General features: G+C 37.4%; 1 protein-coding gene across 2 annotated transcripts in view; it reads right to left on the reverse strand.

Moving 5' to 3' along the window:
* LOC109096171 (FERM, ARHGEF and pleckstrin domain-containing protein 1-like) overlaps positions 1-6,968 on the reverse strand; it is a 61,090-nt gene extending 54,122 nt beyond the window's left edge. Inside the window, exon 1 of one of the 2 annotated variants that reach the window (XM_042744664.1) lies at positions 6,726-6,968. The gene's annotated coding sequence lies outside the window, so the exon portion shown is untranslated. The remainder of the gene's footprint in view (positions 1-6,725) is intronic. The other variant, XM_042744651.1, reaches the window with a different exon arrangement.
* Positions 6,969-8,988: the final 2,020 nt, after the last annotated feature.

The following is an 8,988-nucleotide window of genomic DNA, read 5'->3' on the forward strand; positions in this document are numbered from 1 at the left end:
GCAATGCAAGGCCATAAAGTAAAATAAAAGGAAACGCAATGCAATAAAAAACAAAAGTAGAAAGCAAATAGTGCAATGCAAAATATGAAAAACAAAATGCAATGCAATAAAATAATAAAATAAAACAATCAGATACAAAACAAATGCACTGAAAAGAATTGTATTTACTCATAATAATTACAAAGAAACCATATAAAACATAGAAATAAAGTAGAAAGACTGAAACAGAAATCAGTCATATTTACATTGTTTTTTTGTTTGCTTGTTTGTTTTTTGCAGTGTAACTAAGCCACTATAAAAATAAAATAAAATAAAATAAAATAAAATAAAATAAAATAAAATAAAATAAAATAAAATAAAAAATTGACAAAGACTGCATAGCGATGCACAGACTGAACTTACTAATACTCAGTGGTCTGATGACTTCAAGAACACTTAACAGGAGCAATGATAAACAAACACATTCCAACACTGATTGAATCTTAGATTAGATTAAAAGATCCTCTTAGATCCAGACACTGAGTTCTCATCTGATTCCCAAAGAATCATTCCTCACCGGCACCCAAATGTGTGATAGAGAGACAAGTCTCAACAGGTTAAAACACTTACACCGTCGGAAAACCCTTCCAACTCAACCTTCACTAACCACCATCCCAAAGACCACCCATTATTGATCCCGTTGAGTTTGGGGAGTCTATCCTGTGGCATTATGATAACAGTAGATTCAGTGGATGTGATGTTAATGGGGTTAGAACTAATCAATAGAGCTTAGCAGACGTTTACAAAGCTTTGTTCATCAAGGGAACGCAAGATGTTCACTGTACACACCTAATATCATCCCTGTTTTGATTTCAGCAAATCAGTTTGAGCGAACGCAGACAACTTGATTAATATTCTTGCATATTAGTACATTTTACATTGTTATTAGAAGAAAGCGTAGTATTATTATCTTATCAGTATCACATATACATACATACACATATATATACATATATATATATACATACACAGGTCCTTCTCAAAAAAATTAGCATATTGTGAAAAAGTTCATTATTTTCCATAATGTAATGATAAAAATTAAACTTTCATATATTTTAGATTCATTGCACACCAACTGAAATATTTCAGGTCTTTTATTGTTTTTAATACTGATGATTTTGGCATACAGCTCATGAAAACCCAAAATTCCTATCTCAAAAAATTAGCATATTTCATCCGACCAATAAATGAAAAGTGTTTTTAATACAAAAAAAAAAAAGTCAACCTTCAAATAATTATGTTCAGTTATGCACTCAATACTTGGTCGGGAATCCTTTTGCAGAAATGACTGCTTCAGTGCGGCGTGGCATGGAGGCAATCAGCCTGTGGCACTGCTGAGGTGTTATGGAGGCCCAGGATGCTTCGATAGCGGCCTTAAGCTCATCCAGAGTGTTGGGTCTTGCGTCTCTCAACTTTCTCTTCACAACTATCCCACAGATTCTCTATGGGGTTCAGGTCAGGAGAGTTGGCAGGCCAATTGAGCACAGTAATACCATGGTCAGTAAACCATTTACCAGTGGTTTTGGCACTGTGAGCAGGTGCCAGGTCGTGCTGAAAAAACGAAATCTTCATCTCCATAAAGCTTTTCAGCAGATGGAAGCATGAAGTGCTCCAAAATCTCCTGATAGCTAGCTGCATTGACCCTGCCCTTGATAAAACCACGGTGGACCAACACCAGCAGCTGACATGGCACCCCAGACCATCACTGACTGTGGGTACTTGACACTGGACTTCAGGCATTTTGGCATTTCCTTCTCCCCAGTCTTCCTCCAGACTCTGCCACCTTGATTTCCGAATAACATGCAAAATTTGCTTTCATCCGAAAAAGTACTTTGGACCACTGAGCAACAGTCCAGTGCTGCTTCTCTGTAGCCCAGGTCAGGCACTTCTGCCGCTGTTTCTGGTTCAAAAGCACACGCCTGTGCACAGTGGCTCTGGAAGTTTCTACTCCAGACTCAGTCCACTGCTTCCGCAGGTCCCCCAAGGGTCTGGAATCGGTCCTTCTCCACAATCTTCCTCAGGGTCCGGTCACCTCTTCTCGTTGTGCAGCGTTTTTTTGCCACACTTTTTCCTTCCCACAGACTTCCCACTGAGGTGCCTTGATACAGCACTCTGGGAACAGCCTATTCGTTCAGAAAATTTCATTCTGTGTCTTACCCTCTCGCTTGAGGGTGACAATGATGGCCTTCTGGACAGCAGTCAGGTCGGCAGTCTTCCCCATGATTGCGGTTTTGAGTAATGAACCAGGCTGGGAGTTTTTAAAAGCCTCAGGAATCTTTTGCAGGTGTTTAGAGTTAATTAGTTGATTCAGATGATTAGGTTAATAGCTCGTTTAGAGAACCTTTTCATGATATGCTAATTTTTTGAGATAGGAATTTGGGGTTTTCATGAGCTGTATGCAAAAATCATCAGTATTAAAACAATAAAAGACCTGAAATATTTCAGTTGGTGTGCAATGAATCTAAAATATATGAAAGTTTAATTTTTATCATTACATTATGGAAAATAATGAACTTTTTCACAATATGCTAATTTTTTGAGAAGGACCTGTATATATGCATATACATATGCATATATATATATATATATATATATATATATATATTATATATATATATATATATATATATATATTTTTTTTTTTTTTTTTTTTTTTATCCAATGACAAGTTTGTCAGTACTTTTTTTTCTTTTTAGTTACACCAATTCTCTCAGTCAAGAGGTCATGGTTACTGGTCAATGCTGATAATATAAACATTTTTAGATTTTAGCCGATTTAATGGCCTATCCAATATTATCAGTTGTTCACTAACACTTTTGTTAATTAGTGAAGCAGTAGTGTTACCAACTGATAATCTCAAAACAAATATCGCTTGATCTGGCTAGATGACATATCAGAAATTCAACACTATTGTTCATCAACCAAACATGAATAGTTGGCAGCTGTCAAAAAAATATCTCCAAAACGTGGCAAATTTAGTGCCATTACCAAATATATCTGTTTTGGTAACACTTCCAACCAGGTATTGGTTAATAATGACAGACAAACAAGCAAAAGAAATAAACAGAACAAGAATAATAGACAAAAAAAAAACAGGCGAAGAGAGTGAACAGGACGACAGAGAAAGACCAACAGGCTCCCATGAAGTCTTCAGGGGTTGGTTCATAAGCACAAACACCGCAATAAAGGGGCCCATTCTTCCCTGTCCCGGGCTGAAGTTACTCGTTACAACACATTTAAAACTGAATGAGTAATTGAGAAGCAGCTCCTCTGGGACCTTTAATTCCCCTCGGCTGGCAGTTTCATTACCCACCCAAAACCCACTCGTTCAGGACAGTCTTCAGAGTCTAATTTATGCGTTTACCAATGAACGTCTGCAGCTCTATTAGCAAATCCTCACTGACCGGCCCATTAATTACACAAAGGCCGATCACAAGAACAATGCAAATACAAATGGCAGGGTAAAGACTTCTAAAGAACTGGATTTCCATTCAAACAAGAGCCTTTAAAACCCACTTAAAGAACAAATGATGACAAATGCACATTCATTATCTTTAATCTTCCTAATGCTCTCTTTAGTTCACCCATTTTTAACAGGCTGTTTGCAGAAATCTTAAAGGAAAAAGCAAAGAAACATCACTGTTGTTGGGTAAAGCTGACATTTTAACCATGCACTGATCTGGTTTATGGTTTGAAACGCACATGACAAAAACTGCACTGGTTACTGGTTCAACAGGTTGACCAACCTACTTTTGCAGGAAGATTCAACAAGAATCACACTCCAGCGTCTGCTAATATCATCTTCATTTATGTTTTCTCAGAAGTCTTCCCCAAAGGAGATCTGACAAACATAAAGCCAAAGGATCACGTTCCCATAACCGCGTGTAGATCAGATCAGCATCCAATCTCATTTCAGCCACACAGAGCTGTTCAGTCAGTGAAACACAATATAAAGAAACAATTATACAGATTACAAATATCCATTTAAACTTTTAATAAGTTGCTCAGAGGTTGCAAAGGAATCTGAGGGTATGTTTACACAACAATGATTGCGCTAAAAACAAGGAATTATTTTGAATAAAAAATATTAGCAAACGTTACAATTAGACTTGTTTTCAATATGATAATGATCACTGTTAAGAGGAAGGAATGATGGAACTTCTTTTAAGGTGTTGCTATGTGGATGCTAAATCATTCTGAGTGGTTTGAAGCACATTGCTATGCAGTTGCTACAGTGTTTTGGGTGCATGCTAGGGCATTGCTAATTGGTTGCTATGCACTGCTATCTGCTCTTTGCTATGCAACTACCAGAGCGTCCATTATATAGGTGCGACCTGATGCAGTGCTGTGATTTATGACAACTCGCTTTTCTATAGTTGGCGATTAGCAGGAAGCGTTTCATGCGAAGCCTTTACAGTGAATGCTGACAAACAAGTGAAAGGGAAACCTCTGCAAACAGGCCACAAACTGAAACGTTTCACAAAGTGGGAAGCATGTGAACACAGAAAGAAGGTCACGCAAAGATAAACAACTCGTCTGAGAGAAGAAACAGGAAGTACTTCTGGAGTAAAAGCCAAACCCACTCAAATTTCATTTCGACTCAGTAGCAGGTCACTAGTCAATGAGAGGCCAAGAGAGGCTCATTTTCAAAGGACATGCATGGTAAAAACAGGGCATTTTATGCCTTCCCAAAGTGTTACTTTATTTAAACACTCTCATGCAAACATCTTTCTTTTTCCATCTTATTCAAACACATCACATCACAGTAAACAGAGGCAGAAAAGTGAACGAGGAACACAATACATGCCGCGCTGGTTCGTTCCAGTCTCACGCTCACTCGGCTAGTTAACCTGCCTTTCAACTTGTTTGCCTGAAAGTTCCCAGTGTTCACTGAGGTGCATGCACGGCGTGAAACAGGTTTCCTCTGTGATCCCAGTGTGAGACAGACTCAACATACACATGTGAACACATGGATCAACACTACTGGCCCAGAGATTGATGGGAAGGGAACTCAACAAAGTGTATACTTTGAGGATACGACTTGCTCTGTAAGCATTAAACTAAACAATTACAATCATAATGTCTAAATTCTAGTGTTTGCAAGAACAAACAATACTGATGAGATCAGCACGCTATATAGAAGTATTAAATACTAAGTATACACACTTCAGTGTGTAGCTGAATGATTCCTCAAATGAGAAAAGCGTACTAAAAGGTTTGACTAACAATCACGGAATCACCCACAATGCTCTGGTAAACATACTAAAAACCTAAAAAAAGTCATTGTGTTTAATTATCAAGATCACTGATGGAGTTTCTGCCAAAATATTTACTGATATATTTAGAAAACTTTTATATATTTACTACATTTATTGTTACTACTGGTACAAGCCACCACTGAACTATTGAATAATATAGTAAATATTAGTGCTCTGCATTTATACCATTTATACCATGCAAAGTGCACACACACACACACACACCGTGAACACACACCCGGAGCAGTGGGCAGCTATTTTTTTGCTCCGGCGCCCGGGGAGCAGTTGGGGGTTAGGTGCCTTGCTCAAGGAGCGCTGTTCATTCACTCCCCCCAACAACAATCCCTGCCGGTACGAGACTCGAACCCACAACCTTCGGGTTATGAGTCTGACTCTCTAACCATTAGGCCATTTGGAAATAAATGTCTCTTATTATGGCATGAAATGTTGTTTACAAATCTGAAGATGGAAAATATGAAGCAAAAACTGTAGTCACAATGATGCTTTTGCATAAAGTGGGCCAGCGGATGTAGGTTAGTCGAGTAATCCCTGAGGTTCAGATGTTAGTAGGTTAAGCTGCATTGGTCCAGGCCGTATGTATAGGTTAGTCGGCGTAATCCCTGTAGGTTTAGTCGAGTAGGTCCCTTGACTGGTTCAGTGTGTGTAGTGGTGTAAGTGTGCATGTGACTGTGTGTGTCTGTGTGTGTGTGTGTGTGTGTGTGTGTGTGTGTGTTAGCCGAATCAAGAATTCATGTGATGGGGAAAGTCTATAATGTCCTGCACACCCACTGAAAATACAACATCACGTGACAATTAATGCACTTAAGAGAAAAAAAGGTCACTGTAGGGTCGTCATCTAGTTCTGGTTCCTGATAAATACATCAGTATGCTGCGTTGCGTTAGTTAAAAGCAGGCTGAGGGGAAAGCAATGTGCCCCTTACACAACTGTCCTGTTGTAACACCATAGTAAAATACCATGGTAGTGTAAGGTATTTTAAAGAAAATAAGCATAAAAAACACCGTATTACTAAGGTGCCACAATTACAACAAGGTATACTATGTTTTTGGACATAAGCCAATGCATTCTTGGAAGTACCTTGGAGTGCCATTTAAATCAACTACCATCACTGTAACATGGTGTCCCGCAGCACTTTTGCAGGATCCAACAAAATATGGTATTACCACAGTATTTTTGTTAAACGTAAAAGTGCAGTAGTTCTATGGTAAAGCATTTTAGTACATTTTGATGTGAGGAGTGAGGAGTGGAAACATAGGAAATGACGCGTGGCAGCAGCGGCGGCGGCTCAAGAGGTTTAATCAAGTAACCATGGAAACCGCGACGATTTATCAGCGCGTCTAGCGATTAATAGTAACTCTCATTCGCTGTCGGTTTATTGCGCGAGCCAATAAAATAACCCAGAATCTTACCTTTACTGCTAAATTAAAACTCCTTGGGACTGGATAGCTCCGTAACAGTGTTGTTAAATGATATCATGCGAAAACAAAGCGCAGTGCAGCGGCTAAAGTCGCGAGGAGTCGGTTTGTCGGCGGTTATTCGCAGGAAGCGCCGCAGTCCACCGTCTTCCCGGACGCCATGACTGAACGACGCCGAACGGATCCCAAACTGATTACAATAAAACACTGCCTCCAGCCTCCAACAGCCGCACTACAGCGACAGCCTCATAAACGCCGTGAAGAGAACAGCGACACCTGGCGGTGCATTCAAACTTCACCCGCTCAACAAGTCCTGATGTACCATGTTTTTAGGGCATAATGTGTTCCTGGAAGAGCTCTGGAGTGTACGCTACCACATTATTACCATCTGACACCATTATGTTCCTTTGTACTGCAAGTCAAATGATACCAATGGATAATCTAGCGTATAAAGGATCGATTTACCATGATTAAAAAAACACAGTACATTTCTACATCCCAATGACTAGGAAATCGCATTCAAATCGGGATCATCTTTCAGTGTATTTATCCAGTCTTATAAAGAACTGTGATGAGCAACAGCGCCACCAAGCGGGGATTCTCGAGCTTACAATAGACTCTATTTATTACTAAGTGAATGCAAAGATAAATACAAATAAAGAAAAACTTATTAGTGATAGTTTGGTCTGCATAGATCAAAGCTCGAGAGCTCAGGACTGGTTTGATTACTATTACACTATAAAGTGCTTTAAGAGAGCTAAAATTGTGAATAAAATAATTTATCGAAAATAAAATGTCTTCGCGCTTTATTTTATGACTTACAAAAGGAGGCGCAGAATGATGCATCATTCTGTCAGTTATTTCTTCATACAGTTAGTTAAATGTACGGCAAATATATTTATTTGTACTGTAAAAAATAATTGTAATTGCACAAAAGTGACATTTGCGAAGCTGAAGTACCTTGTGATTACCTGCAATTGTTAAGTTCTAAACAACACTACAATTCATTGATCATGCTGGACTTCAGTATTTTCATTCGTCAAAATTTTAATTTGGCACCAATTTGAGAAAGATTACGAGCCCCTGCAGATCAAGGCTAATTTAGAATCTTGTGCACGTTCCTTTTGAATAGAACACATTTAAACAGTGTCAACAAGTAAAAATTTAATTTATGTCTCATTGATACTGATTTTCAGGGTTTCTGAAGGTGAATTTTATAAAGGTGAATTTAAGACTTTTCAAGACCGAGAAAAGATTTTAAAAAAAAAAATCAAAATGACACAAAATATTCTCTAAAAAAAAAAATGTCTTTTAACAAAACCTAAAAAAAAAAAAAAAAAAAAAAAAAAAAAACAAAAAAAAAAAACAAACAAAAAAAAAACCCAATCAACAGATCTCTAATATATATATATATATATATAGAAATAGCTGTACCTTCTAAACATGCTGCAAAAAATTGATGTTCTTTCTCTATATTTGTCGCTTTCAAATGCAAACTGTCAAAGATTCTTAAATCAAGATATATTTACTTGAGAAGCAAAATGACGTCTCTATGAAAAAAATTATCAAAATGAATAGAACTTACGATTGAAACAAATATCTGCCAGTGGCCTCAAGACATTGTTTAGATTATGTGTCTTAAGATTTGTCAGAACTCAACTTAATTCAAATAGAAAACAAGTTTTTATACCCCATTGACATATTTGTTCGTTTTAATCATAAACTCGATTTTGTTCCATTTCTCAGAGAACAGGACTTCATATCCTCAGTTTGCATCTCAAGTCAAGGTATCTTGATTTTAAGGTTTTTATATTTATATTGCAATACAAAATACTGAGGAAGAATCTAATTGCCATGATTTTAATTTTAGACATTCTGCTCAGATTTAACACCTAAAACTAAAGCCTCAATTTGATAACTTTTAAAAAGATCTGCGGAAACTGTTTATATGCACTTATTTTTGTAAAAAGTACATTTCACAGATATTACAAATCTTTTCCTTTAAACTCCTAATCACTTTATCTCTAGTTTCTGCTGTAAATCCATAAAATACCATGTGAAAATCTTCCGTAACGTTAGTTTCCGTCTTAAGCATTGTATCCTCTTGTAAACGAGTTAAAAAGCACTCTAGTGAGAAACCCTACAGTAAACTTAAGGGGGGAGGGGAGGGGTTTACTGTTGTTAATAGGATCAAAGATCATTTTATTTAACTTAACATATATTGAGAGCATGTAGTTAGCAATGAAACCAACACAAA

Source organism: Cyprinus carpio, chromosome A1, assembly GCF_018340385.1.
Source record: "Cyprinus carpio isolate SPL01 chromosome A1, ASM1834038v1, whole genome shotgun sequence".
In the NCBI taxonomy this organism is placed as follows: domain Eukaryota; kingdom Metazoa; phylum Chordata; class Actinopteri; order Cypriniformes; family Cyprinidae; genus Cyprinus; species Cyprinus carpio.